The following is an 8023-nucleotide window of genomic DNA, read 5'->3' as shown; positions in this document are numbered from 1 at the left end:
TGTTAGTTTTACAGTACTCGAGCAGTTACACGTCATTTAGTTTGTTTTTATGGGTGCATAAAGCAGCAGCTGCAGTTGTAGTAACATTTTTGCTGCAGTCTGGAGCACTTCCTGCAGGAATATTATATTTATGCTTAAATAATTGTATAATGTAAAGTCTAAAAGTTTTATTTAAAAAAAATGCAATTTGCATAAATCTTTACAATTTATTTGTGACTAAATTTGTTTTAAAATGACAGCAAATTTTGGTCTTGGAAATTCCCAGACTAACCATCAGCTTGTCAGTTCTATCAAAACTAATTTGCACTTTTTCCTAACTGAAGTTATTATTTTGATATTAATTGTTCTTATCCTTTTCACAGAACTTTGTTGGTAAAAGTCTGAACAATTTCTTTTCTTTTGTCCTTTGACTTTGTCCAGCTTCTAATGAACTCTAATCATTTAATCTGCAGACTATGGATTCATTTTATGCTCCAAACTTCACAATCAGATTTTTGCTCTAATCCAGTGGTGTTAAGGAGGACCATAGATCAAAAACAAGTGAAGCTGATTCTTTTACCATCACTTTGTTTGACATACAATCTATTCCAGACTAACACCCAACAGACTGAGGCCTATTTCGGTTTGTTTTCATCACAACAGCAGCTGACAATCTCATAAAGCACACAGGGTCTCTTCCTTTTTAGATTAGGAGAGTTCATGGTGCCGGTGGTGTGTCATTGATATGATGTGATCCACCCCAAGGGCCTGGTGAAGTCGAGGAAGGCATTGTCTCTCACTTCCATGTTCCCCCGATGAACTAATGATGACCTCAGGAGTGGGCAGACTCGTGGAGGAGATTATCAAGGATGTGTGTTTCAATTCATGGTCCAAAATAGCTTCTTCCAACAGCGGAAGCACGTAATTAAGCTGCTGGTCAAGTCTTTAGCAGGTGAGTTTATTTATTTTTTATTTTTAGACAAATTTGCTACATCATAATCATGGTGTTGTTTACACCGTCCTCCCACAGACCAAAAACATGCATGTTAGGCTGATTGGTAACTCTAAATTGTCCCTAGGTGTGAGTGAGAGTGAATGGTTGTTTGTCTCGTGTGTCTCTATGTGTCCCTGTGATGGACTTGCAACCCGTCCTGGGTGTACCCCGCCCCTCGCACAGTGATTGCTGGACATGGGCACCGGCGACCCCCGTGACCCAAAATGGAATAAGCGGGTAAAGATAATGGATGGATGGATGGACCACACAAAAAAAGTAAATTAGCTTAAAAAAAAGGAAATGAGCAAAGTAGCTGAAAAGTAGCTGAAAAGTCAAAAAGAAGCTTAAATTACCAGAAGGAAATGGAGAGAGCATAATTATGCCCAATTAGTCTGAAAGAAGCAGAAATGAGTACAAAAAGTGGAAATGATCTGAAAAGGGCAGAAATGTGGGATAAACAAACAAACAGCTTAATAGTAGCTAAAAAGGTGGAAAGAAGCTTAAATTACCAGAATCAAGTGGAGAGAGTCCATTTTTTTATGAATTTGGCTGAAATAAATTTAAATGAGTGCAAAAAATGTGGAATTAGCTGAAAAAGCTCAAAATTTGTGTAAAACAGCTAAATAGCTGCAATAGTTTAAATTTGCAGAAATGAGCTGAAAGGAGCATAACAAACTGAAATTAGCAGAAAGAAGAAGCACAAAAATGTTGTAGTTGGCAGAAAGAATCTGAAAGGAGCACAAAACAGCTGAAAAATCAGCTGAAAGTAGCTGATTTTTTTTATTATTATTATTAATTTGCACAAGGAAGCTGAAAGAAGCTGAACCAGAACAAAATGTGAAAGAAGCAGTAAACGATCTAAAGATTTGAAGGATGTAAAATGAGCTCATTTCATTTTCTATGAAGAAAATGGCAGAAAAAGCTAAAGTTGCAACAATACCAAAAGTCATAGCAGGATTGTCCTGAAAGAACTGAACATTTTTGATTTGTGATTTGTTGAAATAACTTGAAAACTGGGGACGAGGATCGCGCCAAAAAACGTACCGAAGAAAAATGGCTCTCAGTTGTGTGAATGCTTCATAAGTGTTCACACAATGATGCATGCAGACTATATCTTAGATAAGTAAAGACTTACCACAGACTCAAAAAGTCCATATTTGATTCCAGCTTGAGGGCTGCGTTGCTCTGTCCTCTTCACCCCAATTTTTTCTGTCTGCATCCTCACTGCTGACTAATAAAAATAAAAATGCTTCATAAAAACGTTGTTTTTATAAATACATGTCCTATAGATGTATTGCCTGATTTGTTTAGTTTTGTAAGTCTCTGGGTAAAGCTGTTGTCTTCCCCAGACACACTTTATCTCAGTAATCAATCAGCCTCCAGAGGCCGGCGCTGGACTTTACGTTTCAGCCTGTCAAAACACAATTTAACGTACTGCAATTTAGAGTACAGCAAACCTGAAGGGCTGAACTTCTTATGAACTGAAACAGCCTTTAAATTTCTGATTGTGAGCATTTATTCTATTAAAGCTGCAAAAGCTGAGCTCTGAGTGCGGCCCTGAGAGTCCATCCTGTGCTTCTCCCAAAGATCGGCGCTCGGTCAGAGGCCTGAGCTGGAGATAAGGCAGACTGAGCTGCTAAATCCCTTAACAGCCTTTGGTCACACTTTGAATCACACGCCTTTTCCACTGTTTCTCTAAATGCAAGGATCGCAGGCTTGCATTTATATCACTGAATCTTGATGAACACGTAGGGTTGAGTGTTTTAAAAATGCTTGCAACATCTGTGATCAGACATGTTGCAGGGTCACCTTGTCTCCGAGGGCCAAACCTCCTCGTTTCCATGTAAGTTTTCAGCTATTGTTCCATTGGTGCGTGCCAGCGGCGGCACAGAGCAGAAGTGAACAATGGACTGGACAGTCTAAAATCAATCTAAACACCTTCGAACAAATGTTCCACGCTTTTCACAACCACTCGGCCTTATCTTCCCTTTCATTGTCATCAATCATCCCTCTTTACTTGCTTTCTTTCCAAAGCACAGGGCCACACGTATCTGCAGCTGATTGCTGTGACCGCCCCCACCATACCAGACACACACACCCCTCAAGCTTCAGATTCCCTTTACCACCAAAAATTGAATGGTAGGCTCAACATTTACGCACAGACCTCTCCTAACTCATTGTAATGAGCACTTTTTCTGACAGCTTTAGTGCACAGGCGTGCAAGGCATGTCATTTGAATGAGTCGACTTGTTGTGTGCATTTGGTCGCTATTCTAGTTTGCCCATCTGGCGGTGATGGACAATTATCATGCCATGATTAATGCCAAGTAAGAAATACTTCATTTCTTTTTAAGGCACAGAGGGAACTCAAAACGGCGTGTGGTTTGTGGACACTCACACCAAACCATGTGCTCATCTTTTCTTAATTCCAGCGAGATTTAATGCTGTGGTTTCAACAAGTACTCGTTGAAATTTACAGGATGAATGAAAACATCACCCACTGGTAACATAAATGTTTAAGCCAATATTCTTAAAATTATCTTGGATTACGTCTACGCTTGTCGCTTTAGGATTAAACTTTTATTTTCTTTTTTTTCAGAAATTAAAGCAAGAAAACAGTTTCATATGGATTATGTCATCATCAGCAGTACAGTTCATATATTAAAAATGTAATCCACCCCTAATTTACACTTAAATGTATCTACTTTACGTGTGCCAAATTTTCTGATAATAGTTCTTGGAGAATCGCCTCATCGGTGTTAAAATACTGTTTTAGTTTAAACTCTTATCTTTGCTATTTTTAATAGAGTGAAGTAAAGAAACAGGAGCAAATTTAGTCTTTGTGACGGTGCTTGTACTAAAATTCCTAGTTTCCAAGTTTAAATTGATAAATTGCTAAGAGTGTTTTTATCCACAAATGGTTAGATTTAGGTGGTTTAGCAAATTATACAACTTTCCTTTAATTTTTTTTCAAATACTGGACAAATAATGTTTTTTTTAAAGTACCAAAGTTCCCAAAATAAAAAATAAAAAATGTAAAAGACTTGTAGAAAACCTGATTAAAACAAGTTGTTCAAGACCACTTTAAAGGATTATAAGACATTTTGGATATGATTAAAAATAGGGATGATTCAAGACTTTTTCAAGACAGTACTGGTGATGGATTAAAGTTTGAGAACATTTGGGATTATGAGCTGAAGCAGTGCCCATGTTTGATTTTTAATTATGTTCATTGTACTGATACACTGGAATTTCCCATCCGTGGGACAATAAAGGCTGTTTCTATTCTATTCTATTCTATTCTATTCTATTCTATTCTATTCTATTCTATTCTATTCTTATGTCTAACCTTTTTTTCTAAATATGAAACATTATGTTATAAGATCAAAGTTCATGTGCAATAAAACAGGTTAAAAAAATCCAACAAAGTTCATTCAGGGTCCTCTGGACGATTTATTTGTGTTTAAACGTTTCATCTTTCATCCAAAGGACTTCATCAGTACGAGGAGCCACAACAAACTCAGTCCCATAAGCAACACATTCACATAGTGGGCCAACCAGTTTGATGGTGATAAGATACTGTCCAGAGGACCTGACTTAACTTTGTTGGATTATGTTATAAATATAATAATTTTTTATCTTTTTATAAACTTTTACTATTTTTGAGTTGGAGAAACGCAAAATAATTTCAATGTGCTTATATTATAATGTATCTGTGCAAATGGCAATAAATTCTATTCTATTCTATTCTATTCTATTCTAAGAACCAGTCTTTCAGGGATTGTACCACATTTGTCCAGTTGTCATGAAGCTGCCAACATAAACTTTTCTTTGCTCTGCAAGGATTAAGGAATTATGGGTCATATAATTTTATAGAGTGAAGTAAAGAAATGGGAGCAAATGTTGTCTTTGTGACAAGCTGCTTGTACTAAAAGTCCTAAAGTTTCCAAGTTTAAATTGGTAAATTGCTAAGTTGGTTCATCCCTTTAAGAGTATTTCTATTCATGAATGATAGGTTAGATTTAGGTTTTTTAACAAACTATACAATATTCCTTTTAAAAAAAAATCCTGAACTAATAATGAATTTTTAAAAGCACCAAAGTCCCCCAAAATTAAAAAAAATTTAAAAAGTGAAACACTAAAAAATGTGAAAGACTTGAAGAAGTTCTTCAGATGAAGGATGAAACGTCTCAGCAACAAAATTAACTGTCCAAATGACCTGACTGAACTTTGTTGGTTTTATACCTGGATTATTGAGCATGAACTTTGGAAGTGGTCATATAAAGACCAAAAAACTCTGAAACAACTGCTACATTTGCACTGTTTTGGTTTTGTGCTTTAAAAAAAGACGCTGCTTTAAAACAACTAGTGTCCAACTTTTGACAACAAATCAGTGCTTCTTGTTTCAGCACTGATTTGAGTCTCCACTGTTTGACCAGGCTCTCATACAAAACCCTGAACCCTTGATTAACACAGCAATGCTGCTTTGTGGCTCAGCATGAGATGCATGATTGACCTAAGATGATTTCTTGTCTTGTTAGAGGAGAGCATCTCTGCAGACTAATACATGATGGCCGTGTAAATTGGTTTTCAGATGCTTCATAGAAAATCAGGGACCACTGATTAGTATAAAAATGATTTGAATCAGATGTGGCTTTGCAGAGATCAGATCCCTATTCAACAGAGCAAAAACATTCTCCTTTCTCATCAGAATAAGGGAATATGTTTTATGGTATGGTGTTCCATCCCTGCAGTAGGATTACATGTCAATAAACACTGATCTAACCCATGATTGGAGCTTTTCACCTGTGTTCTTGTTTGTCTAGAAGACAGTTGCAGATTCATTGTTATTGGCTGAGGAGGTGCAAAACTGATGAAGTTTTTTTTTTTTTTTTTACAGAAGCAGTTGTCTTCATTACTAAAAAAAAAAAAAAGAATATTAACTTATATAAATTCCAACTAGTGCAGTGGTATCTAAGCTTTTTGGCACATGGCAAAAATTATCATATTGAAAGTACTCACCTATCAAAATAATTGTTTTTTTTAAACAAGTTCAAGTCAAGTTTAAATTTCTTTATTGTCATTTGCATCATGGGGTACATGAGGTGGAATGAAATTGTGTACGGAAGGTCCCAGGGACACCCAAAAATAGAAAAAATAGAAAGTATTAAAGAAACAGTATATAAGGATCCAGATATATTCTAAGATATACACTAAACAAACATTAAATGATACGCTAAAAGATATGAGATCTACGATATACATTAATAATGTAAAAATATATGGTATATTAAACAGCAGCCTGAACATGAGTCTGTAGTGAGTAGATGGGTATGAATGAATACAGCAGCATGGACGATCAGCAGCACAGATAAGTCACATATCACCAGTTAAAATGGGATTACAGTAGTCCCTCTCTACTTCAAGGCTTGTTTTTCACAGGCTCGCTCTATCTCGGTTTTTCAAAGTAAGATTGGACAAGACACACAATTGGCTGATTGATCGATGAGCCGCACAATCTGCATGGAATTTTTATTTATAATAAATTATTTTCAATTATTTAGCACCTCCTGCACTATTGTGCAGCCTATACTGCAGGATAAGCTTCCTCCTGCAGCTGATCAGCTGATCAGGTGCAGAGCAGTGAAGTGGGCGTGGCCAAGAACGCTTGCAGGTGTCTGAGAGCAGTGGAGGCAGAGAGAGGGAAATCATGACATTCTGTGCTCTTTTAGAGCTTTTAGAGTTTAGAAACATAGTTCAGAATATTGCAAGTGTGTAGGAAGGTTTTAAAACACCTTATATATATATATATATATATATATATATATACACAAAAATAAAGTACTACTATTCCTACTTTGCCATTTTTCACTTATCCCCCGGGATAAACGAGGGACTACTGTACAGCACTAATTAATTAATTGGCATTAATGCACATTATTTTTAGTTGAAAGGCAAATGTATAATAGTTACGGTGAAAACAAAAGTTTTAGATCATAATTCCAAAACTAAAAACGCTCACAATAATTTATACTAATGACGAAAAGCATGGCAGCACGGTGACGCAACTGGTAGAGCTGCTGCCTCTCAGCGAGCAGGTCCTTGGTTCAAACCCCGGTCCAGGGGCCTTTCTGGGTGGAGTTTGCATGTTCTCTCCGTGCATGTGTGGGTTTTCTCCAGGTACTCCGGTTTCCTCCCACAGACCAAAAACATGCATGTTAGACTGATTGGTAACTCTAAATTGTCCCTAGGTGTGAGTGAGAGAGTGAATGGTTGTTTGTCTCGTTTGTCTCTATGTGTCCCTGTGATGGACTTGCGACTCGTCCAGGGTGTACCCCGCCCCTCGCACAGTGATTGCTGGACATGGGCACCGGCGACCCCCGTGACCCAAAATGGAATAAGCGGGTAAAGATAATGGATGGATTGACGAAAAGCATTCTGTCCCTTTGATTTGCTGAATTTATTGCTTTTGTTCCCGCTGTGCTTGGAAAGTTCATTATGCTCTATTCGTTGGAGCAAAAGCACAATATGTATTGCTGTTTTAATATTACTAAAAAGTGTTCATGTGACCTGTTGTTGGTTAGCAGTTCAAATCCCACCTGAGTTTTTTCATAAATCTCCATGGATATGTCACTCAAAACAAATGCTTGAAGTGCTCAGAGGGTGTAGCTGGCAGTGCTCAAATTGTCTGTAAATTATGTTCATTCCCTGAACAAAGTCTAATTATTAGTAAAAGTTTGTGGTACATTTTGCCATGAAACTGAAAAAAAAAGAAAAAAGGATGCCTGGTTAAATAAAGAATAAAAATATGTACTTATTATTGCAAAATTAAAAATTCATTTCATCTTCCATTTAGTGTTCAAAAAAAAGTCAAGCATGTCTTATCTGCACTAAATTATGCAGGGTGCCCAAAATTATGTAGTTTATAAACTGCAGTTGAGGACCGCTCAGAATCACTCAGAGGGCTGCAAACGGCCCGTGGGCCGCACTTTGGACACCCTGAACTACAGCAATAACACCAAAACAACAAATGTGTGGACAAGAAAAGTGA

Source organism: Nematolebias whitei, chromosome 6 (assembly GCF_014905685.2).
Source record: "Nematolebias whitei isolate Nwh7 chromosome 6, NemWhi1, whole genome shotgun sequence".
In the NCBI taxonomy this organism is placed as follows: Eukaryota; Metazoa; Chordata; class Actinopteri; order Cyprinodontiformes; family Rivulidae; genus Nematolebias; species Nematolebias whitei.
This window is presented reverse-complemented; position numbering follows the sequence as displayed.